The sequence below is a fragment of the Linepithema humile genome, chromosome 3 (genome assembly GCF_040581485.1).
Source record: "Linepithema humile isolate Giens D197 chromosome 3, Lhum_UNIL_v1.0, whole genome shotgun sequence".
NCBI classification, from domain to species: Eukaryota; Metazoa; Arthropoda; class Insecta; order Hymenoptera; family Formicidae; genus Linepithema; species Linepithema humile.
In genome coordinates this window covers 23,046,470-23,074,068 of record NC_090130.1, presented here as the reverse complement: position 1 = coordinate 23,074,068, position 27,599 = coordinate 23,046,470, and the positions used below count along the sequence as shown (strand labels likewise).

Here is a 27,599-nt window from a genome sequence, read left to right as displayed (position 1 = left end):
ATCTGTTCTTCGTCCGCGTTCTGATCTGTTTTTCATTGCAACTTTTTAATCAGGAAAAGCGGGGATCGAGAACACTCGGCTTATATTTCAGGCCAAGAAATTAAGTAGCACAGCATCGCGCGTTGATTTTTGTTGGATACGTAAATCAACATAATCTGAGTGCAAGAGATTAATAAGATTCTGGACATTACTTTTTAACATTTAATTTGGCGAAAATAAAAGCTTGCGTTTTTTGCGTCGCGCTTACAAAGATCCAGATGCAAAGACCAAATATTAGAGGCCATTGTCCCTTAATCAAACGTAAGCGGGTGCTTCGGAAGCGTCTCTCTTCGTGGGATTGTATCTAGCCAGGAGAAGCCGCAATGATCCTAATATCAGAGAATCTTGTGTCAACGTGACCCAAATTCGCAGAGCTGCGAATGGGCCATTTCGGCGTTCCTGCGCAGACGTCGAAATTGTCGGCATACCGTGTCTGGGCCTGGACGGGGAGGGGGATACGGAGAGTCGATGAAACGTTGCTGAAATACAAGTTGCCTGTCGTATCCCCGCAAAGGAAATAGGTTCGATGAGTAATTTATCTGCCACGCACTGATTTAGTCTTCGCAATCGTTTTATTCACTACCCTTCGTATACATGTGTTCCTTACGCTGTCCGGAGAGGAAGAGAGCCCGGATCTGCCGATACGCGTGTATGTCTCGCACGTTATCACCCCAGCGCCATCCTACCTGCTCTCCTGTCCTAATCGCGCTATCATGCTTACGCGCCTAATTCAAAAGGACGTGTAACTATGTAACACTCTTCCCTCTCTTGAGAGAAAAAAAAATCTATATATATATGTGTATTAATAACTCTGTTTTTCAAATGAAATCGGTTCCCCATAACGTGTTGGAACTTTCTTTTCTCGCACTGATCTCCGTGGTGTATTATCCACCTTTGTTTTCACTGGGGTTTCTTTTACAATTCTCGCATTCTTGTCTACATTTACATTCCTCGAAATGATACCAGGTGTTTGACTTACATTTGGGGGTTCGTAGTCAAACATCTCATCGTTCGCGTTATACGTGTCTCTAATTGGGCACTCGCCTATTCTTTGGATTTGATCAATGTGTCTCTTCCAACATTTACCATTATCTAAGCGAATAATATAATGTACACGACCAAGTCTTTGCTGTACACAACCAAAAACCCATTTTTGTTTCCCGTAATAATTCCGACATTCTACTCGTTCGCCGATATGCACTTCGCGAATCTTATCGTACGGCTTAGTCTCGCTATCCTTGCTTATATCAATTTGCGTTGGCAACAATAAATCTAATCGTGTACGCAATTTACGCTTTAACATTTTCTCTGCTGGTGATTCACCCAACGACACATGAGGCAGATTTCTGTACTGTAATAGAATTTGGTACAAAGCTATCTGTAAATCTTCCGTACTTACTAAAACACTATTGAATTTTTTTCTTAACATCTGTTTGAAGGTTTGGACAAATCTCTCCGCTTGCCCATTTGTCGCTGGGTGAAATGGCGCCGTAGTTTTATGTATCACACCATTACATTTGAGAAAGTTTTTGAATTCACTCGATACAAAATGTCGACCGTTGTCTGACACTACCACCTCAGGTATGCCAAACGTTGAAAAAATTTGTCTACAGCATTTAATCGTTGTACTACTTGTAATATTCTTCGTAATGAGTACCTCTGGCCACTTTGAAAAAGCGTCCACCAACACAAAAAAGTAATGTCCCATAAAGGGGCCTGCGTAATCAATATGTACTCTTTGGAACGCTCTGTCTGCTGGCTTCCACGTAAGTGTTTGTGTTTTTGGCGGATTGTTTCGAATTAAATTACAATTTTCGCAGTTCCTAGCTAAATTTTCTAAATCGTTGTCGATACCCGGCCACCAACAATATCTCCTAGCCATTTCCTTCATTTTAATAATGCCGAAATGCTCCTCATGCAACTCTTGCAAAACTTTCTTTCGTAATTTCCGCGGCACTAGGACTCTACCGTCCCGTAAAATCGCGCCACGTTGACAACTAAATTCAGCAAGCGGAACATTGAATCTTTCCCTCGGCTTTATCTCTTTGCCTGATTGTAACGCACGCGCTAAATTTTGTAATTCTGTATCTTTTTCGGTTTCCGCGGCTAACTCTGTAAAAGTGACTGGAAGGGATTCTATTAATTTAATTTCGTATTCATCTACTACATCGTATTCGAAATCGTCCTCTGACTGAATTGGTAATCGCGACAATCCATCTGCATTGCTATGTAATTTCGTATTTTTATACTTGATATCGTAATTGAAAGCTTGTAAGAAAATTTTGTAATGTTGCATGCGCATCGCGCTATGTACCGGCAACGTCTTGTTTGCTGCTAATATTTGTGTAAGTGGACGGTGGTCTGTATAGAGTGTAAAACGATTTCCGTATAGAAACTGATAAAACTTTTTTATCGCAAAAATAATCGCATACGCCTCCTTATCAATCTGTGCATACTTCTGCTGTGTTCGGGACAAGGATTGCGAAGCATACTGGATTACTCGCTCTGATCCATCTGGATACTTTTGCGAAAGGACCGCTCCTACGCCGTACATGCTTGCATCACAAGCCACGATCGTTGGATGTTTTGGATTGTAATGAGCCAAAACTTTATTACTCGTAAACTCTCTTTTCGCCGCTAAGAAAGCCGCTTCGCACTCCCGTGTCCATTTGAAAATCACAGCTTTTCCGCTTTCTTTTTGTAACAACGTATGTAATGGCGTAAGTATTTTACTTAAATTTTGAATGAACCGTCCGTAATAATTAATTAATCCTAAAAACGCACGTAATTCAGAAATGTTTTTCGGGCGTGGCATTTTTTCAATGGCCTCCATTTTTCTTTTCTCTTTATGAATACCGTTTTTATCAATGTAATAGCCGCAATAATGTATACCTTCTTTCAAAAATTCGCTTTTCTCCTTATTAATTTGTATATTAGATTTCGCTAAACGTGTTAGTACTTCCCTAAGTCGTTCCAGATGCACTTGGTCGTTCGGACCTGTAATTTTGATATCGTCTAAGAAAACAGAAACGCCTGGGATACCTTTCAGTACAGTTTCTATTTCTCTCTGCCAGATTGCTGGCGCCGACGCGATCCCGTATAATAGACGTGTACATTTGTATAATCCCCGGTGTGTATTGAGGGTTAATAATTCTCTATCCGCGGGATGAATTTCCATTTGTAAATAGGCCTGCTTAAGATCTATCTTTGAAAACTTTTGACCTCCTGATAAGGTACTAAAAAGTTCGTCCACTGTAGGTAATGGATATTCGTCTACTAGTAATTGTTTGTTTACTGTTACGCTAAAATCTCCGCAGAGCCTTACCGAATTATCTTTCTTTAAAACGGGCACGACCGGCGTCGCCCATTCTGCCGCGCTCGTTTCTTGTAAGATTCCTTCTTTGACGAGTCTGTCTATCTCCCGATCTACTAACGGTATTATTTTGAATGGTACTTTCCTTGCTTTTAGAAAAACTGGTTTCGCGTTCTCTTTTAGAATAAGCCGCGCTTGTATTTGCTTGATTTTTGTACTTGAAGGATCCAAATCATTTTCGTAATCGCGTAAAATTTTATGTAATTCAATTTCTGTATTTGAGTTTAACGTAAAAACTGTACTGGTCAATTGTACGCCTAACTGACGAATCCACTCCCGCCCCATGAGTGGTTCTCTATCCATGACTGTAATGTACATATTTAATGACTTAGTAATCCCTTTGTAACGTACTTGTACTTTTACGTAACCGATAACCGTAATTGTTGTTTTGCAAAATGTAAATAATTTTAAATCTGTATTCTCTATTTGTGCATCTGGAAACCAACGCTTAAGAAAATATTTACTAACAATTGTAACAGCCGCTCCGCTGTCTATTTCGAAACGCACATCTTTCCCGTTAATCTCGACGGAAACAAAATACCTATCTCTATGCTTGATATGTTCCGTATTCATCCATAAAATGTCGCTTAACTGATGCGCCGATGCTTTATTCCTTCTCATGCATACCTTTGCTAAATGACCTTTAATGCCGCAGTTTGAACATACTATTTCTCTATTCAATGTACATTTTGAAGCTAAATGCTTACCTCCGCATCTATAACATGTAACGTTATTTGTACCGTCTGTATTGTTATGGTTTGGAACGTCCTGTATGGCACGCTTTGTTTTCTGGTATGCCGCTGGTCTATTTACTGCCGGCTTCTTATGCTGTGACCGTTTGTCCTTCTTCCCTCTTGCCGCTTCTTTCTGGCCCACGTAGTCCACGGATGATACCCCCGCTGCCTGAATTTGGTTTACGTCTTTCTCTGTCAATTCCATTGAAAGAGCAATTTCGACCGCCTTATCGAAGGTCAAATCCTTTGTTTCCAATAGCCTCGCTTGGGTACGTCGGCTTGTAAGCCCGAAAACGAATTGATTCCGTAACGCCGTTTTTAAATAGTTTCCAAAATTACAGTTTATGCTCATCTTATGTAAAGCCGCCACGTACTGGTGTATGCTCTCCCCGTCGGACTGCTTCCTCTGGTGGAAACGATAATTTTCCGCTATTTCAAGCGGTGCAGGGGCGTAGAAATCCTCCAAATGTAATGCAACTGTATTGTACGTCTGCGTGTACGGGTCGAGAGGTGCTAACTTGTCGCACAGTATATCGAAAGATTTACTTCCGATGAAATGTAGTAGGTACGCCACTTTCTGCGGTTCAGGAATTTTGAACACTGTAACGGCACCCTCGAAACGTTTTAGCCAACGCTTCCAATTTGTAACGGCAGGATCGAAAGCTTCTATTGCGAAACTTCCATGTACGATTGCCTCAGCCATGGCAGAATCCGGAGTTCTTCTTTGCAAAAATTTGTACTTTTCTCTTAAACTTTTGTGCGGTATCCCATCCTCGTCGCCAAACTGTCGTATCCCCGCAAAGGAAATAGGTTCGATGAGTAATTTATCTGCCACGCACTGATTTAGTCTTCGCAATCGTTTTATTCACTACCCTTCGTATACATGTGTTCCTTACGCTGTCCGGAGAGGAAGAGAGCCCGGATCTGCCGATACGCGTGTATGTCTCGCACGTTATCACCCCAGCGCCATCCTACCTGCTCTCCTGTCCTAATCGCGCTATCATGCTTACGCGCCTAATTCAAAAGGACGTGTAACTATGTAACATGCCAATTACGCGAGTGTCGCAGCTGACGAACAAACGCGCCATCACCGGGAGATATTTCATACGGGCGTGTCAAAGACGATGACGTTCGTATGCTCGTTACGTCGCGACACGCTATTGTCATAACAACGTAATGTTGGGATAAAACTCGATGTAAATCGTGCACGAGTATCGCGAGGATTTATTTCTCTTACATTTGCAAGTAGCGGTCGTATCCTTATTGAAATGTAGATTAACCGTTTCGCCGTTGTGACTAAGCGTGATCTGACTTTTTCGGCTTGACCTACACGTATTTAACAAATAATTGCTATAGATTACCTGCTTATTAATATCAGAATGGCCGACTGACACGCGATCCTGATTTTTGGAAAGATTTGCTAATGCCGCTCCTGTGGCAGCCGTGCACTCCGTTTCATTAATCATCCATTACATGAACTTACGTAATATGAAACTGTCTTATCGGCCCTTAATCGATACCCGTCAGCCTCAACCTGAATTTACTTTTGACATTGGTTAATGGATGTTGCATTCCGTCGCACGCGACAAAACGTTAATTAATGCCAATTAAGCCGCGCGCGCACAATTATAATATTTATTGCTGGTCATTGTACGCGCTTTATCTTGCCTCTTATGTGTATAATTACAATGTTAACTTTATCTACGCTATCATTTCATTCTCTACTTAATTTGTCCGCGCAATTACAATTCCGTGAAATAATTGATATTACTTAATTAATATTAATGATTGATGGAAAATAAACATTACTAATTAATGCTGGTTTGCTTCGACAGTGGTGAGCGATTATGCCATTGAGGAAAATTGATATTTGTTTATTCTTGCGTCCGTTCCTTCATTTAAATTTGTACAAAACTCGGGACAAAAAAGATATGAAATCGATTATTCGCGTGACTCGCCAAGTATTCTTATAATTACATTTACGATATACATTATATATTTAATGCGGCGTGATATCACGATAAAATCGCGAGCAACGAATTATTTAGAAAAATATAAAGTTAAATTTTGTTCGCAAAAAAATGTTCAGTCTTACGATAGCATATTTTCTTTCAGCTGAAAATTGATCGCTGTGGAAATAAAATTTAACGCTATTGCAAAGTCATCTCGAAAATTGCTTATTTCGTGGCAGTCGTATCAATATTCCTGGCATTTGGGAGTCGTGTTATTTATTCGTATTATTTCTGATACATCTGTCGATAATCTCGTTATCTCAGCGTCATTAAAAGCCGCAGTAGAAAATGCTCTTTATCGGATTAATTTTTTTCCCCAATATGTAAAGCCATCGCATATTGTTCATACTTTTATATGCGCTACGTATTAGAATTGCAACAGATATAAGGATTTATATGAAAATGGGAGTGAAAATGTAAATGTAAATGTGGATAGCGGTGTAAAGACAAAGATTATGCAAATCAGAACTCGCTTGTACACCATCACCGCGGACTGCAAAAGAATCAGGGTACGTACACATTATCGCGTGGTATTTTTACATTTCGCTCTGTCACGTGGGAAAATATTTCACTGCTACTTCGACACACGATTTTTGCAGTGAATAGGAACGTTTCTTCCATTTCTGAAGATACTAGCGTGGTCAGTGATTGCATATGCCATATCGTATATGACATCTGATAGATGATATGAGAACGTAGAAAGGACGGAGAGAGAAAACAGAAAATATCGAAAACAAGAATCGAAGGATGAGACTGAAAGAGGCGGGCGGACTGGCGGGTTGTTCCGCAGGAAGGACGGTATGAAAGCTAGCGAGCGAGAGGAAAAAGTCGATGATGGTAATATCTCTAGGATAATCCTTTGCTAAGGGATTGAGGTCAGGAATCTTTAATCTCGCGCCGAAAAGAACTCAGCGCGCAGTCTCGAGCACATTGGAAGGTAGAAAAAAAGACTCTCGAAATCGAAACCGTCGAAGAATCGACGATTCGGATCGCATATATGTCATAACGTCAATTTTTTGCGCGTCGTATAGTTATCGGAATATTTATTGGCGCTGTTTTCTTCACATGTGCCTACAAATTGCACTGTGCAATATACTTATTGCAGTTCAGCTCTTTGGTATCTGTGGATTTTGCGATCGTTGATTAGAGAGTTTACTTGGATTTACTGTACGATGTGACGATACTGCACGGTGAAAACTGCGAAATGGATCGATAGAAGTAATAATAAATAAGAATAATAATGGATGAGCGGATGGCGGCGCACTGTAACGCGCTCGAACTAATAGAAAAATACGCGGTTACGAGCGAGAATGCTTTTTTCGCGCGCGCGTACTCTTTTTAGAATTTCAAATCGCAGTTACCGGTCGATTAGCGGTGTTTTTATCGATAAATTATACCGGAATAGTAACACTTCGGATAATAGAACGAGGTACGCCGCACTGCGGCGGTAATAATCCGCCGGCTCATCTCCGCGGCCTCCGGAAAAAGAAGACGTTAAAAATGCAGGGAAGACAATAACTGGCACTAAAGGTCGGCGCGATGGAGATGAGAGGGAAAGGGGGGAGCGAGACGGAGCGCGGAACAAAGAGAAAAAGTTGCGAAAAATGGGAGAGTAGTAACGGCGAATGTAAGGCCGGCTGCAAGCCCAGGTGCCTCCTGATCGCTATTCCGACAAACTTTCGTGTTATCCGATTTCGTGACCAGATAATAAGAGACGAGCGTGAGATTGCGAGAGCTATACCGCACTGCTGCGAATTTAATGCCGGTGCGGTAGTACTTTTGTCAATAAGCACGAGTTAATCAGCCTCTTCTGGTAACGGCGAACGAATGAGGGCGCGCGGCAGAGAAATCGGACTTTAAATTAAAAACTTTCTTATTGATTCGCTTCCACTCGCTTGGGCTTACTCTACTAATCCACCTGGTCGTCAGGAAGCAGTTACTCTTATGACCAAGCTGTACTTTCCGCGAGGCGTGAAGTTTTAACTCTAATCCGATTCATCTTCCGGCTTTATCGACCGGCGTTACCTATAATCTCGAAGCTGAGATGGATGATAGGAACTTACTTAATCGTTACGCACCGCCAATATAATACTCCATAATTTTCACCTTTTGCTCTAATAATATAATTAAATATTACAAAAAGTTATAACTTTTTTTATACTTTTTAATTGGCAGCTTTAGATCATGGAAGCGGCTTACGTGTTCAGTTAAAAAGGAAGGATACGAACGGACGATTAAGTAAACTGTGCGATATTCGATTCAAAATGATACAATATTGTTATATTTTTATATCATGCAGAAAAATACTCGCTGTCATTAATCATGATATACTGGTATAACGCCGCGGTGACCAATTAAGCATTTATCTGTTTTCCTCTCCACCGGCCGATAATAGTGCAACGCGAAACCTGCAGCCATTTGTTTGTTCAAATCGATCCCAAATGACTGCGCGTCGGACGCCGCACTTTTTCACAAACATTTTCGTCGTCGCCTAGCGCGCGCGTATATAAACAACGCATGTTCCACGAGCGTATGTCGGATGCTTTTGTCTCATGTGCGCTAAAGTGGATTATGCACGGAAGAAATAGCGTCGACGCTATGCCCAACTGCTACATATGATGACGCGGAACGGTGCTCGCGACATTCATTTAACCGCATTTCTGCGGGACCGACTAAGTGTCGCTCTTTCGTTACTGCAAGCCTGTTTACAATGAAACGCGGCAATCGCTTTTGCCGTCACGCGCCCGTCCGACTGCCGACTGGACGGCAATACGATACGATACGATATTAATAATACCTGGGCCCAAGCGTGCACGTTTATCTTGCCCGTATAAGTAGAACGAGTGTGTGACTAGCGCGACGCCGTCGCGCAAAACACCGATTTATTTCACTGCGCTGATCGGGAGCAAAATCGATGTGTTATAATTTCGGTCGATTTTAACAGGAATATTAATAAGAACCTTTTAATTTGTTATTAAAAAATAACAAACTGAACAAATAAAGCTGGTTGCAAAGATTATTAATTAATACTTTTGTACATCTATAAGATATTTAGAAAAAACTCGTAGAGATATAATGTTGTATACAATACATATACTCATTATGTGTTATAAAACTGACAAAATCCTTTAAAATATTTTGTTCCCATTTCTATTTTTTGGCTCAACTTTCGTCCACTTCGAAATTAATGACCTTTCAGCGATCTATCTTCATCGAATGGAAAGATTCAATCGAATGCGTGTGGCGGCGGCGGCGCTCCACGTTTCATCAAACCGCCGCAATATTGCTAGAGGAGATGAGGTAACTTTCGTGATTCCCGAATTGATAGGAACAGAAAATCGTGCCTCGCGCCCGTTCCAATTCGCACGCCGGCCGCGTGCGTTTAATCAAAAGGCACGTGTACAGCCACATCGACCTGTGTTGGCCCTCTCTTAATTGCAATCAGATTTTACTCGGATTGATCTGCGACAGGGTTTCACGCGATTCAGCCGATCGTCCGGACGAATCGTTTTATCCATTAAATCACCGACGGTAATTGGGGGGAGATATTTCGTTCAAAGCTATTACAAAACACGTCGCAACCGATAGATACTGACGTTCGTCCCTCATTTCGTAATGTAAGAGCTTAATTTAATTAATTTCTTAAAATCGCGTATTCTTTTTTTTAAACACTTGTGAATGATTAGCTTTGTAAGGACTTTATTGATTGCGTCGAGGAATCGTCATATGAAATTGAGAGGAAGACATCAGGAATAATTTATGACGTATTCAGCTTAGTATTAGCACGTTGTTGTACAAATTCAGTCAAACCAGACATAACGTGCTATTATCTCATACATCATATTGTTGCGATTAATAGAATTGTCGCGATTATCTCGTTTTCTACTAAACTGTTCGTGTCAAAATTGAAAATGATGATTGAACAGCCGACACACGGACGTGTACTTTATACAATTCAGCTCGCGCGAAATTATTTTATTTAGCCAGCGAGCTCGTAAAGATAAAATACTCGATGCGATTATGTCATTTGGTGGCGTCGCAACGCGCGATTCACGAGCTTACGATATTTCCGAACGATAATGATGACTTTTCTAACAGAACGATCATAATCGTCGCGTTTCAGCTGGCACGGGCTCATTCGCGAATACGGTAAAAGTTGAAAACGCAAACACGCGTGAAACAGGCGACCGTGAAACGACGTCGGCAAATAAAACTGTCGGCGAGGCGAGACTTTATTGCCGGTAGGATCGTCGCTTCGACGCTCGTTTAGCCAATTCACCATTAATTTATGCGATGCGACTCCAGCGCGTTATGCAGTGCGGACGTTGACTCGCTGCAATATTTTCAGAAGACTACAATTTTTGCGTGGCTTCTTTATTACCGAACGTCTTACTTCATCAAGCACGCGCCTTTGCTTTCGTACCTCGTAACTTGTTCATAGATGATTACTATACTTGAGGCGACACTAACAATCGAGTTGGCGACATCGAGCGGTATTTTTGTTGAAGTTTTCTCGCGAAAATGCAATGTTGCGTGCTCCACATAAATTGCGTTGATTGCTCGCTAGACAGATCCTTCCTTCGCCGAACACGAACGTGGCACTTTCGTTTTATATCGCAACTTGCTCGCAGAAAGTTAGTATATTGCGACAGTAGACGATGCTAACGATCCATCTCGCAAGATTGATTCGCGCGGTATTCATTGCTTTTTTTTCTTACGGAATTTCGTTTTTTTTTTACATACTTTAGGTAGATTACGCTCGCCCGCTAAAACAAATTGCTTCTCTTTTAAACACTTTCGTGCTGATCATCGTGACTTACAGAAAATTGGCGCACTTGAAATCAAACGACGTTAAATTATTAAACGATTAATTGCTCGTCTGAAATTCTTACAATTCCTAAACACGGAGTAAAATTGTATTTGTCGTTTCGTTAGTAAAAGTTCCGCCAGATAGTAGCGTGCGACTTTCACACTTCCGCGCTGCGAGCTGACCGCATAAAATTAGTACGCTCCGACGACACGTGGCTAATACGATTAAGCTCAAGGGCGCGTCGCCGCGAGTTCGATTAACCGCATGAGACACGCGATCATTCGCCGGTTGCATGTAACGCGATGACAGGGCTATCGTTGCAGCCGATAAAACGATTCTGTTTTGCCCTCGCTGCACAATAAAAAGAGACGTAGCTAGTAAAACGATCAGGACATTAGGCGGACCAAAACAACAGTGTCGTATTCGACACCGATACTGTGGCATAGTTTATGCCCTTGATAGGAGATCGTATAATAGATTGCGGAATGTCCGATCGGATGTATCGCTCGTACTTGTACGTACAGGCATTGAGAATCGTGTTTCGTCTCTATACTTTACGCGGCATGTGCAAGCTTTTTAATGTACTGCGTTTTTTATGTAGTGAAATTGAGTGAGTGAGTGAATGAGACAGAAAGAAAGAGAGAGAGGGGGGGGGGAGAAGAGGAGGGAGAAAAAGCGCTTTCCTATACTTCATCTACGTACTATTATGCGATAAGCGGGAAATAGCGTATGTCACAGTTATCGAAACGAACTATGGGATAAAGCGTTTTGGTTAACAGTTTAGCGTTGCGGTCACTCGCGAGCTTGCTCTCTCGCTTCGAGATGTTGCGAAATTATTTGGTGCCGGGCGCCGTCAAAGCTCGCATGTTGCAAACAAAGTAATGACGCCATCGAAACTGTGCTGGTTATCCTGAAGTTAATAAATGTGCAAATTTCGATGAAGGATTTTTTTTACGGTTGTTCAAAATTGATTTTCCCTCAATGAAACATGATATTTTATACACTCGTTATAAAACTGCTGTATACGTAAAGTCGATCGATTTGTAAACTGAATCGATTTTTCTAGATTTCGTTCATACGTTTAATTATGCGTGCAGCCTTGTGCGACACGAATTTTTCGACGGAATAAATTTTAGCGTTGTATTCAACAATGAAGCGTAATATGAAACGTTGCGCGCGAGCACCACTATGAAGCGGTCGCATATTGGATCCTTCGGCTTTCGTGGGATTATGGTATGGGTTCGATAATATCCATAATGCTTCTCGATAGCCACGGTGCTCATCATTTCAGCCGCATCTCTCTGCCCTTCCTTTATCCGCCCCTTCCCCTCCCCACCCGAGCAGGTAATCTACGATCTAGTTCCCCGAGAAACGCTTCTGACCTTTTAGATGGGTCACTGTATCGTAATAAGTCCTTACGATTTATACGCCCTCACGTATATAGCAAAGACACCGTGCTCGACAAATAAAATAATTTATCCGTTCTCGTCCGCCTCGCTTTAGCCCCTTCGCGTATCCTAAATTACACGATAATGCACAGGGTCTTAAATTTCCTGCGCGGCAGAAACATGGCTGAACAGTAAAAAGAAGGGGGTGTTGAAAAGGGAAAGAGGGGGAGAGAGAGAAAAAGAGAGAGAGAGAGAGAAAGAGAGTGACAAGAGGATGGTAGACGAAGGGCTAGAGAGAAAGAGGTGAAAGTTCGTGAAGGTAGTCGAGCCGGCTTGCAAGTTGCAGGAGCGGGACATGAGAGATGGCGGGGAAGAAAACAACGAGCCAGGTACTCGCTGCGAACAGTATTTCGAAATCTAAAGCAATGGTCTAGCTATGTTACATCTTTTCTCCCTTCCTTCTTTCTTTCTTTCCTTCTTTCCTTCCTTCCTTCCTTCCTTCCTTCCTTTCTTCCTTCCTTCCTTCCTTCCTTCCTTCCTTCCTTCCCTTCCTTCCTTCCTTCCTTCCTTCCTTCCTTCCTTCCTTCCTTCCTTCCTTCCTTCCTTCCTTCCTTCCTTCCTTCCTTCCTTCCTTCCTTCCTTCCTTCCTTCCTTCCTTCCTTCCTTCCTTCCTTCCTTCCTTCCTTCCTTCCTTCCTTCCTTCCTTCCTTCCTTCCTTCCTTCCTTCCTTCCTTCCTTCCTTCCTTCCTTCCTTCCTTCCTTCCTTCCTTCCTTCCTTCCTTCCTTCCTTCCTTCCTTCCTTCCTTCCTTCCTTCCTCCCTCCCTCCCTCCCTCCCTCCCTCCCTCCCTCCCTCCCTCCCTCCCTACCTCCCTCCTTCCCTCCCTCCCTTCTTTCTTTCTTTCTTCCTTCTTTCCTTCACCCATTCATCGTCGCGAGGACTATGATAAAAATCCTCGGCGTACACAGTTTACTATTCTGTATATTTTTGGGTAAACCGTACCTAATGGACGGACAGCGCAGAACAACGTACAAGTGTACTCGAAATCGAGTGGATCTCCTTTCTCGAGCATCCCCGTGATTGTCTCGATTTTCTCCTGCCTTGCATGCCTCGCTTTCTCCTCCAGCCAGGTTCATTTTTTCACGATTCAACCGCTTCCGGAATGTCTCGCAGTTCGCGAACTTCATACATTTGAAATTTCCGGCCAGAATTTTCACGCTAGAATGTTTCGTCACAGCAAGTTTGCGACAAGATTCACACCGTAAAATCTTTCTTCATCGCGCCGTGGACCATTACGCGCCGACGGTGGGATTGTCAATAATTCTAAACTGGAGTTCTTTTCGGCATATAATACAGAATTACGCCCGTCAAGCGGATATACTCTATATTTGGACGCGGGAAAAGACGCACATTGCTTATTTGTAGCCGGCTATCCAATATCACGTTTTTCCCCGAGGTCTTATTTATGGAAAAGTTGAGGGTGCACAGCCGAAATGACGATGGCGAGAACGGCATTGTACAATATCATCTTCCATCCATTCAATCCCAGAGTTGTATCGGTTGACATCGTCTTTACAGGCGTCCAGTAACCCGTGGAGATTCCGTCGACTTTGGCAAAGGTGGAAAAGTGGTCCCTAGGGAAAGTAGACGACCGGTTCCCTAACAACGCATGACCTTTCGAAATTTTTTCATCTTTCGAGCGCGTTTCTCGCTCCCTTCTCGTTTACGCTGTATCGTAAAAAGAAGAAAGAATCTTCTCGAGTCCATGCGTTTGTGCTTTTACGAGGATTTTATCAAGCGAACGTTTAGTGCGTCGCACATTGATAGAATGGCTTAGCAGTCAGAAAAAAAAATAAACTTCTAATTTATTAAAGTTACGTAAAGCTATTCGGGGAATTCATATGGCTAATGATGTTCGAACTAATGACGCTCGCTTGCCAATACTATCGCGCGGTACTTCAAAAATACATTACATAATCATCGAGTAACGAAGAATGATTTAGTAGATAAAACGTAGTCCGTTCGCTCATAAACATCGCATTGAATGCACTTCCGTTTTTAAGCACACAAAAGTTAATCGATATGTGCACTTTGTGTATATCGTCTCTGATGAAACTGAAATGGCTCTATATAATGTATGCGCGATATATAGACTGCGATAAAACGGTTCTAATGAGGTTAATTAATTGCACGATTATTGCGCTCTTTCCTTTGTTCATTTTTACGCGGACTCTAATGAAAAGTACATATAAATATCGCTGGATGCAGCATTGGTCGTCGATATTCAGAGAAGTCGTTTCCGCTAATTTATCATTTTTACATGTGTCCGTCCGGTCACTGACCCTACGAAGTAACAAAGGAACCAATCGATTACGCGCCGTGGGATCAACGGACAAACGGCGGGTCTCGCGTCCAGTAGCGTGCGGCGAGATAAGCATCCATTATAGGCACGTCGCCCCACGGTCATATATCGCGCACCTAGGGCTTTAGACCTTACATATCTCTGGCTGCTTTAATGCCGTAACTGCTGTAGCGCTTGCACCCGGACGCGCCGCAATCAGACAACGCATTCGCGAAAAGAGACGAGCGTCGCGGAAATGGTTATCGCAAAAAGCCCTCCGCGTGTAACTCCGTATCGGCATTAATCGAGCGCATAAAGTGATGTATGCCATTTCTCTCGCTTCGTTGAATTATATATTCCTTTCCTTTCAATGAGAATTTTACGGTTTATGATTATTGCAACGATATCCTCGATTTACCGATCGACGCGCTAAAAACCTTCACACTTCGTTAAATATTTTACGCACACGGGAAAAATCTGCCACGTTTCTACATCGTGAATAATATTATAATAATTAATTTTCAATTATCTGATCCGCTAATTCGCGTTTGATCGCGTCATTTAATCCTGGTAGGTGCTTTAAGATCGATAAAGTCTATTACGAGACAAAGTTGACGCATGCGGTGAGAAGTTGTAAGGACAGAAGCATTACTAAACAATGTAAGCAATTTGCGCGTATGTATGTATGCACGGCAAGTGCAACGTAATAGTGTGGTTTGATGAAACTGAGGAATCGTGAGCATTACTCTTTGTCGAAAGCCGGCTTATAAGCCGACGTATTGATCCCGACGAAGATATAATCTAATGGGCTCCGCTTTCCTACCTCACGTTATACTCTTTACGAGTATATCATTCACTGTTATAACGCCATTTCGCTAGTTATGAAGTAATAAGCACAGAGCAATTTATAAGATAGCAATGTGTGTAACGTATAATTCGCTTTATCACTTTTTATTTCACATTGTCAGACAGACAAGTGAAATTATTAATGAAGATTGTGAAAATGATTATAAAGATTTGCAAATTGATATTAAACTTTTTTTTTCCGGAGAACGTGTTAATTATATAATTTGAATAATCTGAAATCACGAATTTGTCGAGCAGCGTGAGTGCTTGCGATAATCGCAATAATGCAATGGCAGTTTATAAATATGTTATCTCCCTTGAGAAAGGTCACTGCCTTTTCTTTTCTCTCTTCTTCTTTCTCATCTCTTTCTCTTTCAGTCCAGCTATTTTTCCCCAGAGTGGTTTGGATTGCCCGCTATTCACCATTCGTTCCCCGTCTATCTGTTGAACCTACGTCCGGTCTTCTCTTCTTTCCATTTCCGCGTCGGACGTGGAAAATCGCCGTCTATTTCGCGGCAGTCATTGCGTTCTTTTACGCCGAATTGTTTCCGGCGTACGTTTTAAGGTAGCGATTGATGGATTAATTCGTGGCTACTATTTTAATCTAAACCAATTAATCCTTCGAAATATCAAATAATTTTTATATTTCGATATTTCTATATATTGCGTCTTTTTATTTTACTGTATCTCGAGAAGCGAAAACTTAATAGATTTACGTTGCTATCGAAAAAGTTTGTTACTTCTAAAGTTGAACTTGTGTGCTCGCACGAAGAAATGCAAACTAAAACAGCGCGTTTCTTATTTTCGCGGGAAATACGGGAGAAGCACGCTCATCCCGAGGAGAGAACAGGCAACGACGACCGATGTCACGGACAAACGTCTTACGTGACCGAGCCAATCTTTAAAACTAGTTTTTTGCCCCACTCTTGTTTGTCTCTTGCTTTCGGAGTGTACGCTTTGGAGCACGTACGTTTCGAGTCTTCGTGCCCCTCCCACGTTTGTTCTAGCAGACTTCCCATGCGCTCCAGGATTTTCTTCCATCCCTCCGAAACGGCCGCACAGCCGGCCGGACAATTCCGCGCACGTTTGCCGAAAGGCGGAAGGAGCGGAACGAGGCTCGTGCCAAGCGAGCAGCAAATCGAGGTAGAAGAACCAAGAAACAAAACGGTGAGATCAAGAGAGGAGAACACGATTCGTGGAGGAGGAGGCGGAGCACGATATACGGGCAAGGCCACGTTTGTATCGGTGGCCACGAAGACAAATGATGATTGCGACAAACATTTCGGGGCATCCGCGTTCCGTCCAATCCGGGTGGAACAATCCTGGCGCGAGGAGAACGCTCGATTTCATTTTCTGAAGAAGCCACCGACGAGAGTTCTCTCCGCTCTGAATCTAGAACAGTACAAAGTACACGTACACATAGAACGCGGCATGTTCCATTCTTCTCTTGTTTCGAGAAGGAAAAAAACGCGACGTCGCGACGATTAATTGCGAGACTTGGATCAAAGTCTTTTGATCAGGTTTCGACCGCGACGAAATTCCCGTGAAGAAACGTCAAATCACGAGACTGTTAATTATCTACAATGGGAGAGGAAAGGAGAATGAAAAGTTGACACTTTATCGAGGATGACAATTTTTATCTGCAGAGTTGCTTTTGCGACTTACAGTCGATCGTACACGCACGATTCATTTCGTCATATAACTCTCTTCGTCAACTTACCAAGTTATAATTTACTTCTTCAGCACTATCCCGAATTCTGCGTTTTGTTTAATTTGCGTCAACGTCGCGCCCGAGGAGAATCCTCGTAATTGAATAGAAATAATTACGCGGCTCGCGCGAGTAACTCGGCTAGGCTGCGGTCGCGCCAATTTCCGCGCGGTTGTTCTATATTTCTTGATAAGACGCGGTCTGTGCCCCGGAGACACCGTAACGCTCGCTCCGTGTACATACGCGCAACGCGGTGACGTGGAGGAGAGGTTACGGCACTCTCGGGAGTCCAGTTAATACGTCTTCCCCGAGCCGGAGGTCTACCTCTCTGTCACTGCCCTCCCATCCCACTGCCCGCCATCGCCGTCTCAACCCCTTCGCGCACTCCTCTTTCTCGTACTCGTTTCTCATCCAGCTCTGCCCGTCCCCGTTTCTACCGGCATCCGGAAATCCCTCGCACGTATTGCTGATTTCATAATTTCGGCATCTTGCCAGGTCGAACCGTACGTGACCGGTCCTCCTGTCCAAAGAATCGTAGGTCGACCCGAATATCGTGACGAACACCGTCGCAATAGACAAATGGATTTGGAATGTAAATTGCACGCGGCACACATGGTCACTGTGTTGCGCGGTTCAAATTGCGCGATAAATCAAATTGCGATTACATCGCTATGTCGACTCGTTGCAAGTGGAACGAAACGCTATTCTGACAATTGTATCGTAACATCGTATTGATAAGCGTATTATAATTTTTTTCATTTACAAGCTCAACACGTTTACCATTGCGTGCGGCAAATTTTTATTTCCCATGCAAAATCAACGATATTTACGCCGGAAGTCAATCAATATTTTTTTTTATCAAATTGTTAAATCGAAAATTATCTCGTTTGTTTATTCGCTATCGTATATCGATTGATGCAAATTCGTTAATATTTTTTTACCATCAGCCCACATCAACCTCGATGAACGCGTAGTACAATCATAATATTGTGCCGACATCATCATCTCTTTCTGTCACAAGGTTTACTATTTTTTCTGCTCTTGTATAAAAATAACGCGATATCTTATAGTATTTACCAATGAAAAGGGAAAGGGGGGGGGAGAGGGGGGAGAAGCGTTGGTATAATTAACGAGATACCGTGTCTGGGAGCTTGTCAAGAGGGTGTGAGTGGATTGGGTACTTACACGTCCACTTTCTCTTTCTCCGTCTCTCACGCCGCATTCTCATTTCTCTCTAACGCGGTCTCTCTCAAACTCTCACCAGTGTTCTATTCAATACGTATGATTAATGGTGGTAATATGCCCGGCTGTTGTTTCTGACTGAAAGCCATACGCGCGAGTTTGCCCCCGAGAGTGGCATCAGAGATACAAGACGTCATAGAAGCATGGATGCGTGCGGAGAAACGCACCAGCGCATTTGCGGACGGATAGGAGCACAGACGGAAGATATCACGGCGGAATCGCGGTTCTGACAGCGTAAGGAAGCTATCGCCGACTGTCGAACGGCATCGGTCGACAGGTATATCGCCGGATCATTCGCTATATAGGTATCGCAGGCCATTGTCGCGCATGGCCGTAACGCCAGCTGCGTATCTGTACACAGATCCGTAACGGCATACGAGAGGGCTGCTATTAGAGAGAGATGGGGCCGGCTGCGCTCGTATACACGTAAGTGTGCATTCGATGAGACGGACAGATACAGGTGGGATGCGCGAATGTTATATGTGCATGCGTGTGTGGTCGCGACTGCTAGAGAGAGACAGAGAGAGAGAGAGAGAGAGAGAAAGGGAGAGAGAGAGAGAGAGGGAGAGACGGAGGTAGCATAGGCGGTTGCACACGTACACCAGCAGCCACCCTGTTGTCTCTGGAGAATGCCAAATGGAATCTCTGAATTCTGTCGGTCGAGCTTGAGCTACGCGAGAAATACCGGTATCAATACTGCGTTCCGTTGCTCGCTTCCATGCCCGTCCCGACGGGATGCGCCTACCCGTCATCGTCACTTAGCGCGTCCATTGTATGATCCGTGATGACCTCTTTGTTGTGCCGGCGCCAGTAATACCCTTAGCCATATTATGCCGGCAATGAAACAAGGTATCGGAAGGCATCGCTCGTCGGCGCGGTATTAATGGCGTTTGATGCCGCTTCGATTTTTTCGCGATTATTCTCTGCACGCGAATCTATTCGCGTTGTGGGAAAAAGCAAAGTTGAATTTGCAAGTTATTATTGCTATTTTTAAACGACCGGCGATTAATTAATGAATATATATTAGATATATATCATTATTGCATTAGATATATATATATATATATATATATATATATATATATATATACTATATATTCATTAATTAATTGCCGGTCGTTTAAAAATAGCAATAACTAATAATATATATATCATTCGTTTTCTCCTTCCGCGATCAAACAAACGCGTGGTTTTCTCACGATGTACGGTTCATGCTACGCAAGACTTCTGCACAATGGAGCGTTCTTTCGAACAATAGAGCATATCGCTTTGCCGTTCGTGGAGAAAAGACCGTCGGTTTTTCCGTTATTGGCGAACCGCGAAGCAGAGCGAGGAAAGATCGCGTGACAAAATGTGTCCAATCCTCTGTGTACACCGAGTCCCGTATACGTATCAGTGAAAGATAGTTAAGACAAAAGAAGTAAAAGTGAAGAGGATAAGATTTTAAATAAATATGTGGACGGTTGATAAGAAAAGGAAAACACGAAAATGAAAGAGATACGAGGTGAGTAACAAACGAGAAGGCTAATCGCATGCGTTTCTCCATTTCGGACGGAAAAACCTTGGTGTGCAACCTTCTGTCTCTGTCTCTTTCTCTCTCCCTTTCTCTCTTTTATGGAACATAACCGTCTCGCGGAAGAAGGTTATTACCTCGCGATTCCCTCGGGATGAACTAAAAACTCCATTCCTTCGAGAGAGAAAACCGTTCTCCTACTACTTTGCTTTCCTTCTTTCTCCGGCGGATTCTTGTTCTTTCTTTCGTTTTCTCGCCGTTTCTCTTGCCTCACGTCCACCGCTCGGCCTGCTTCGGAGGGTAGGGCAACAGCCGGACGAATCTCTCTCGCCTACCCTCGCCCCGGATTTTCTCTCGTTCAACCTCCACGAAAGACGAGAGTTACACACAGTGGCTACGCCTCCGAGTCGCTCTGGTGCCGGCAGCAATCTAAAATAAAGATACAAAAATCCGTGAGAGGTAAAAACAGAAGAAAGCTCGATAAGAGTCGTCCCGCTTCTGCATTCTTCGCGCACCCACCCTCCCTCGGCCCCGCTACTCCTCCTTTATTCAACTTTGCGATGAAAAGGGGACCGGCCGGGCGAGAAGGACGGCGGCCGACTTCTTCCGGACGTTTAACGCCTGAATCGCAGAATCGCGCCATTCTTTTCGGCTCTGCCGGTGACGACAATAACAACAGGGAAAGTGTGGGCGCTATTATGTTAAAACGCAAGCGGCGAGAGAACTTCCACGTTTACGGTCCATGCTAATGGCGCACATATGCTTCTTTTTTTTATATATATATATAAACGATTTATAATTGAATAATTTGAAGACCGCGGTCTATGCATTAGAGTGAATTCAAATGGATTTAAAATTTTCGCCGTGTAATCCATGGACGTATGTTAGAACCGGTCGATTCGGAGCATTTTAAATGTTTGGAAGCTTTGGTATGCCAGTTACAAAGAGGATTACGTTTATTTTAACGAATTGTTCGTGTAACTAAAGCGAATTAACAGATAGAGACGAGGAATGCACGATCGTGCGCGTAAATGAGGGGAAATTAGATCATGAGTTACACTGCGTAGCGACTACGGAAAGTACTGACAGAAAGTGAGTAGAAGGAGAGTAGTATGGCACTCCGGGGTGAAATTATCGAAAATTGCGCGAGGCATTGCATCAACTCTAACAAGTATTTAACTTATATCTCATGAATGTACAATTAAATTCAAATTACAAATTTATTTAGTGCAGTAAAAAATGTAATATCCGCTTGATAAGAGCATATATGGAATAATGCAAGTATCACGTAATAATGGGATAATAGCAAATCTGGAATAAAAAGGAGGAATGCAGAATGAACATTTACGCGTAAAATACGCGAAAAGCGGTTAAACCGTACGGAACAAATTTTCATTTGATATTTAATCACGTATTACATTCGTCTATACGTAAGAATCGCAAGTTTTCAAGATGATATCCTTTTAACGGGTTCTAAACCACCGAGAAGAAATAATGGATCGGGAGCGGAGAAAATGCACGGGCACATTCTCACACGCGACTCATTTTACGAACAAGACGAGACAGTAACAATGATAAATTAGGCTATCTGCCAAGTACAGAGCGAGCACGACTTTGCGAATAACGTCCTGCTCCTGTTCTAACTTTACGAGCTTGCTCGCGCCTTCGGGATCACCAATTAGATGCATTTCGTACTGTTGGCTGGCGTAGCTAGGGTGTTGCAACGTGGCTCTCGTTGGCTGGCATCGGAATTACTTCAATTTATCAATTTACGCCAGCATTACCAATTATTATACGCTACAGCTACTTCCCGGCGGAATATATGCATTTTCGTAAATCTAACTCAGATACTGCTGGTAATATTTAATGCTGGTCTAACGGAGAGCAAGTTGTTAGAAATATATACATCTAAAAATTAATGATGACGTATTTCGGAGAATAAAAAGCTTAATTGCTTAAAATAAACAGCCAAAAACTCTTCATTCATATATAATCTATTTTAGATACTCTATTCATATGATTGTCTAATGTTCTTTTTCTATTTTCGACCGTTTTTGTTACCGCGGGCGATTTATCTCTCGTTTCACACCACGCGAGGGTGTGCTCGATATCTATACTTCGCGGATTTTCGCACGCGAAAGCAACATTATACTATAAAAAGTAACACGCTTCTTTGCTAATGTATCTAGCTCGCAACAAGAATTATCTATGTACATTAATGCGATTCTTTTTTAACGAATATTGTCGCGTCGCATCTGAAAGTTAATACTTCTCGAACCAAGTGCAGATTTCAAATTCGCCAACAGCTCTTTGATACTCATTTTTATTTAAATTCACATAAATATATAATCGTATGATTGTATTTATATTATTCTGTTAGTCCATATTGACCGTGCGGCACTCATGCGGAATATATTCATTGACACATCGCCTTAAACGTATGATATGACATATTATCCGATTCAATAAAATCATGGAAGGCAGCGAAGCAGCTCGAATCCGAAGTAGAGCCCGGTCGGGATACTTCTATCGATCGCATAAATTCATCTTCTCCCTTCCTGAATTTCACTCGACCGAAAAATGCTGTAACGCGGTACGTTTCGCATAATGCAATATTCTTCGTATAACCGAAATGCATCTTGCATGTCTCGGTGTCGATTCGCCGGCGGATATTCGATTTACCTTATTACGGCGCAGCATATACATTCATAATGTTTCCGAGGGCCCCGGTCGAGAACAATCGACTGCAAATGCTCTACATTCTGCAATCTTTAAAGAATCTCGTTAAAAGTCGATTGTAGAACTTTTCGATATTGTATCTTGGCGTTTCTCTTTCCGTCGCAAACCGTTCCTCGATATCCTACGTGAGCTTCGCACCGGAATTAACATCTCCATTTTTTTTTAAATTAAACGTGACATCCTCTGATATAATTTGGGTCGAGATCTGCTTTTGGAGAGTACAACGCGAAATGCAGACTCGCCGGTTTTACGTGTATCGTGGGCAGAATTTAAATTGAATATTAGCAGTAGGTGGGGTTGACAAAGAGCCCACTTAATGCTAAGCCTGCTCTTATCGTTCAAATATTTTGGCCTTCATTCGCCGGACTTCGTATTTCCGGTAAGGCAGCACGATGGCGCTTTGTTTGCGCAACGATAATTCAATGGGCATTTAACGTGGAAATGATATTTATAGAATGCTGAATATCAGATTGACATCAAACGCGACATCAAATACGATTATCATGCCCATGATGGAGCGACAAATCATATTTATCTTTCAAATTATAAAATTATCCTTTTGTTTATCGATCCATATTTGTTCCGCATATATATCTGTCTTATTGTTAGATGTAATGCACAATATCTCCACGCCATATTTGCACACGTATAAATAAGTTAATTAAATTATTCTCTACGCATTATTCAGATTGCGACACAATTTCGTAAACAAAACTGTCAGCGCACAATATCAATATATTTTTCCTACATTATTGAGAACAATCGTGTCAGTATCGTATAGAAAATACAGCGATTGGCTCATGCATATCACGTTCATAATCGCTGTCAATCTTATTATCCCCTTCAGATTGAACGTATATTCTCGCCGATTCCATCTCGTGTCACGTGGTTTGCCTCGAATTCTACGCGGCTGTCGACCGTGCGGTCGCCAACCGCGAGACAAAGGTCGATACACGAGAGACTAGTCGGGATCTCGCTGGATTCCCAAGACCTAACGGTCACGAGGGGGTTGAGGAATGAGCCAGCTATGCGGGGAAGCGTGGGTGGAGGCGAACGAGCGTGGGATATATTCCACGAGATATCTATCCGTAGGCGAAGTGCTCGAACCGGTTGGAAAGGTCGTACGGCGATCTAGGTGGAAGTAGGACGAAGTTGCTTAAAATGGATGAGATCTCGGACCTTCCGGCGAGTGGATTACCCGCGCGGTCGAGCTAGGCTATTCGTCAAGTCTCCGGCCGACCGCCGGCGAAGTCGCGCGTTCGACCGCCGCGCGTTTCCGCGAAACGGATCGCAGTTATTATAACGGACCGTACTAACCGGCTGTCAGCGATGTGACGCCTGCAAAATGTGCGGCGTGAGCAGCTAGTTCTTAGATAACATATTGACGATTATCAGTATAGAACGTTTGGCAGCTGTGAAAAATGATCGTTGGATTTTCAGCGCCGTAGCGGACGGATCGCATCAAGTTGTTATCTCTGTTCTAGCATGAAGGAAAGAAGTGAAGTTAAATCTGATCTTCTCTCGCTATTATTTATTTATCTAGAAAACAAATCCCTCGCGTTGCCCTTCTCATTGTGCACTATTTTTATTGTCGCGAATGCGCTTTCTTTTCAATACAATCCGCAGACCTTCACCTCTCTCTCTCTCTCTTTACGCGGAAGATTTTTACGTCTATGTTGTAGTCCTTGTGTTGAATGAAAAGCAGCCAGATGGGAGCCTGTCCGAAGTTAAAGTTTCCGCCTTCTGCTTGAACTTCTCACAACCGACGTTGTAAATGATCTACCCTCGGGCGCAGGAGGGAAGGAAAAATAAAGGGACGGAACAGTGAAGCACGATATGTAGGGTGTCGAGAGAGAATAGTGAGTCGCAGAGGCAGAGTCGAATTGGATGAAGCAGTTTGTGTCTGTTAGAGCCCGAAGGCGCGCTAAGAAGACGGACTCACAAACATGGAAACAAAAAGCCGCACTCCCTTCGAAGCTAATCTTGATAAATATTTACCATCTCGATGCATCTACCATCGTTGCGAAAGGTCTTTACTATTAAGGTCAGCGGCGTAGCGTTGCTTTCAGAAATTCTGCGCGACCGTTCAATCAACCTTGCAAAAAAAAAAACAAAAAAAGAAAAAAAAAACAAGGTCTTTTGGATTCTCAGCAATACGATTTTCTTAGCCTCTCTCTTTCATGGTGTGTTCTTGATTATTCCTCTTTTGTTTCGCCACTTTCTTATTCTCCGAGAGCAAACTTTTCGAAGCGATAGTCTCTGCAGTACTCTGAATAATTCATAACACACTCTATGCGCAAAGGATACCTAGATAAATCTGTTATTACGGGATGTTATTTTATACATATTAGAGATTGATTATTATGCAAGACCGATATAAAATATTGGCGTTTAAACGGGAGTTTGCGAGAAATTTGCGTTTTTAACGCGTTCGCCGCGCGAATTGAGGCCACCGGTGTTACGTCTTCTCGTGACAGACATACTTTCCGAGTCGGATAATGCGCCGGAGGATTCTTAGAAGATACTCTGCCGCGTCAGAAATTTCACTCGGCCTTCGGGATATATCGAATATTTCATAAACGAGCGGCGCAGCCTGAATTCCGAAGGTGCACGGCGCCTCGCCTGCACCTACCTTCCTCTCGGCTTTCGTCGTATGTCACGACCTCCGTCCTGGGTACGACCTCTATCCCTTCGGTTACGCACGTGCCGAAGGGCCTCGCGAGGATCAAGACTCCTTGCTTCCTTTCGTAATAGCAACGACGATTCGTATGCCCGGCGCGGGACGGGATATTACGTCTCGCACGTGCTACGCAGCCGCGATGTCTCGGCCGTCTTTCTCAATGCGAGCTCTGGATATAGCACGGAAATAAGCGCGTTTAAAGGGCCATTTTGAATAAGTCGAACCGCGCGGTCCGTCGAACTCTCGCATTTGCACTAAACGTCGTGGATCGATAAAATCGCTTGAAATCTCGTCTCTAACTGTGAAATCGAAGGGAAACGTGAATATGTATGAAGCGATGCAATTTTCAACCTGAACAAAATTTAGAAAAGAACAGATTTTTTTTTCAATGTGTGTGATGCAGACAAATCTAGAACATAATGCATAAGATCTTGTTAATTGGCAAATAAAATTTTTATTGTTTTCCACGGACACGTTTCACTTTTATTCGATTTTTTATTTGTCGCAATAGTTTGACCTAAATTCTGACCCGCATCTGCCGTTTATCCAAAATCTCCACGGATTTCATTTAAAATGTAAAGATAGATTATAAAAGATGCATTCTTGAAGATATTTTGATACGATATAAATACAATATAAACACAATATAAATATAAACAAAATATAAATATAACACAATATAAATATAACACAATACAGTATTTATTTCTATGTAAAATACTTAACTCGAACACATAATTTCAGAGTTCAAATGGCTTGACCATTTTTATTTGAATTTCTTGAAAAATTGACATATTTTTTTATTGAAACTAGATAAAATATTTATATATGATTTAGCACTTTTTTTAAGTAGATAATCCACCGTTATAAATGTTATAGGATATTAAAATTGTAGAGAGAAATATTATATTATTTATACAAGAATGTTTTTATACACTCGTTTATTTTAATTACGATGAGTCCTTAGGAATTAATGTCTCAGTTTAATCGTATGAAAATCGCGTGAGAATTGTTTCCCGCATGTAAACTGTTTCCGCATACGCGTAATGCACGAGCTCATTCTTTAAACTGCTATCGCGCCGTCGCGAGCCGGAAGATAATCGTGGTGTACAAGTTCTGGGCGCAGTCGGAACATGACTTACAAAGTGAGTTAGATCTGGCGAAATCCTCGCGATCCTACCAGCGAGATAGCATTCATGATGGCTACATTAATTAAGTCTTCATTTTATAGTCAAATGTGGAAAGCACAATGATTTCAAGATAGATAGAAATATAAATGTACAAGAGTTTAAATTTCGCATCGAGCGAGTATCTTCGTGAAAGCGCTTTTAGAAAAGCGCAAAAAAATCTCTCCAGTCCACGTGTCTGCAATTCTAAGTCAGAAAAAGAGATGCAGAGTTTCATTACCATCTGCTCTGCTCGCTAAAGACGTATTTTTTAAATATATTTTTCTCTTTTTGTAACACATCTCGATATGTGGACGCATTATCACAAATCAGTTTAATGCAATTTCCAAAATGCATGTTTTATTATAACCGTCCGAATTGGAGGGACACTTTTAACTCGATTAGCAATTAAGTGCGACATTTTGAGCCATTACCGATCGTGCGGATTTCAGCCGTCGTTCCGCACGGTCATTGGCGAGATACAGCAAAACGCCCCGACGATTCGGCGGTTACACGAAGTATGGGTGGTGTACACGAGGTAATGATTTCGAGTGACACACGTATATATGCTCGTTCGACGCGTTGTACATATTCCGATACGATCGGGATACGGGGGGGCGCGCATTATTAACTCGGATATACCGAGTGGCAATGCCACCTCCGCAAACCGCCGCCACCAACACCAGTAGTTCTCCCATCGCCGGCCGACAGGCAAGGCCATGAATATCGACACAGCCGTAAACGTTTGAGCAGTTCTCGCTCGTCGAAACGGCTTGGAGAACGAACACGCGTACCGCGAAAAATATCCGACTCCGTGATTTGTCCCGTAAAAAGTTTCTTATAGAAATTGTCGCGGCGTGTCATTAAATAATTTATGTCCGATTGTAGCAAAGACGCGCATCGGTACATCCGCATATCGACGAATCGGAGTTTTCTCGAAAAGCTTTTCACTAATTTTACTTTGATTACTGAGGGAGGGTGGATGCGCCCTTCTTTCCTCAGCGATAGA

General features: G+C 42.6%; 1 protein-coding gene and 1 long non-coding RNA gene across 6 annotated transcripts in view; one reads left to right on the top strand and one right to left on the bottom strand.

Annotated features, from left to right (window-relative positions):
• LOC105668719 (synaptogenesis protein syg-1) overlaps positions 1–27,599 on the top strand; it is a 259,826-nt gene that overhangs the window by 67,431 nt on the left and 164,796 nt on the right. The window lies entirely within an intron of this gene.
• Positions 19,611–27,599, bottom strand: part of LOC105668725 (uncharacterized) — a 129,069-nt gene continuing 121,080 nt past the window's right edge. Inside the window, exon 4 of the long non-coding RNA XR_010889353.1 lies at positions 19,611–20,434. This is a non-coding gene — a long non-coding RNA (uncharacterized lncRNA). The remainder of the gene's footprint in view (positions 20,435–27,599) is intronic.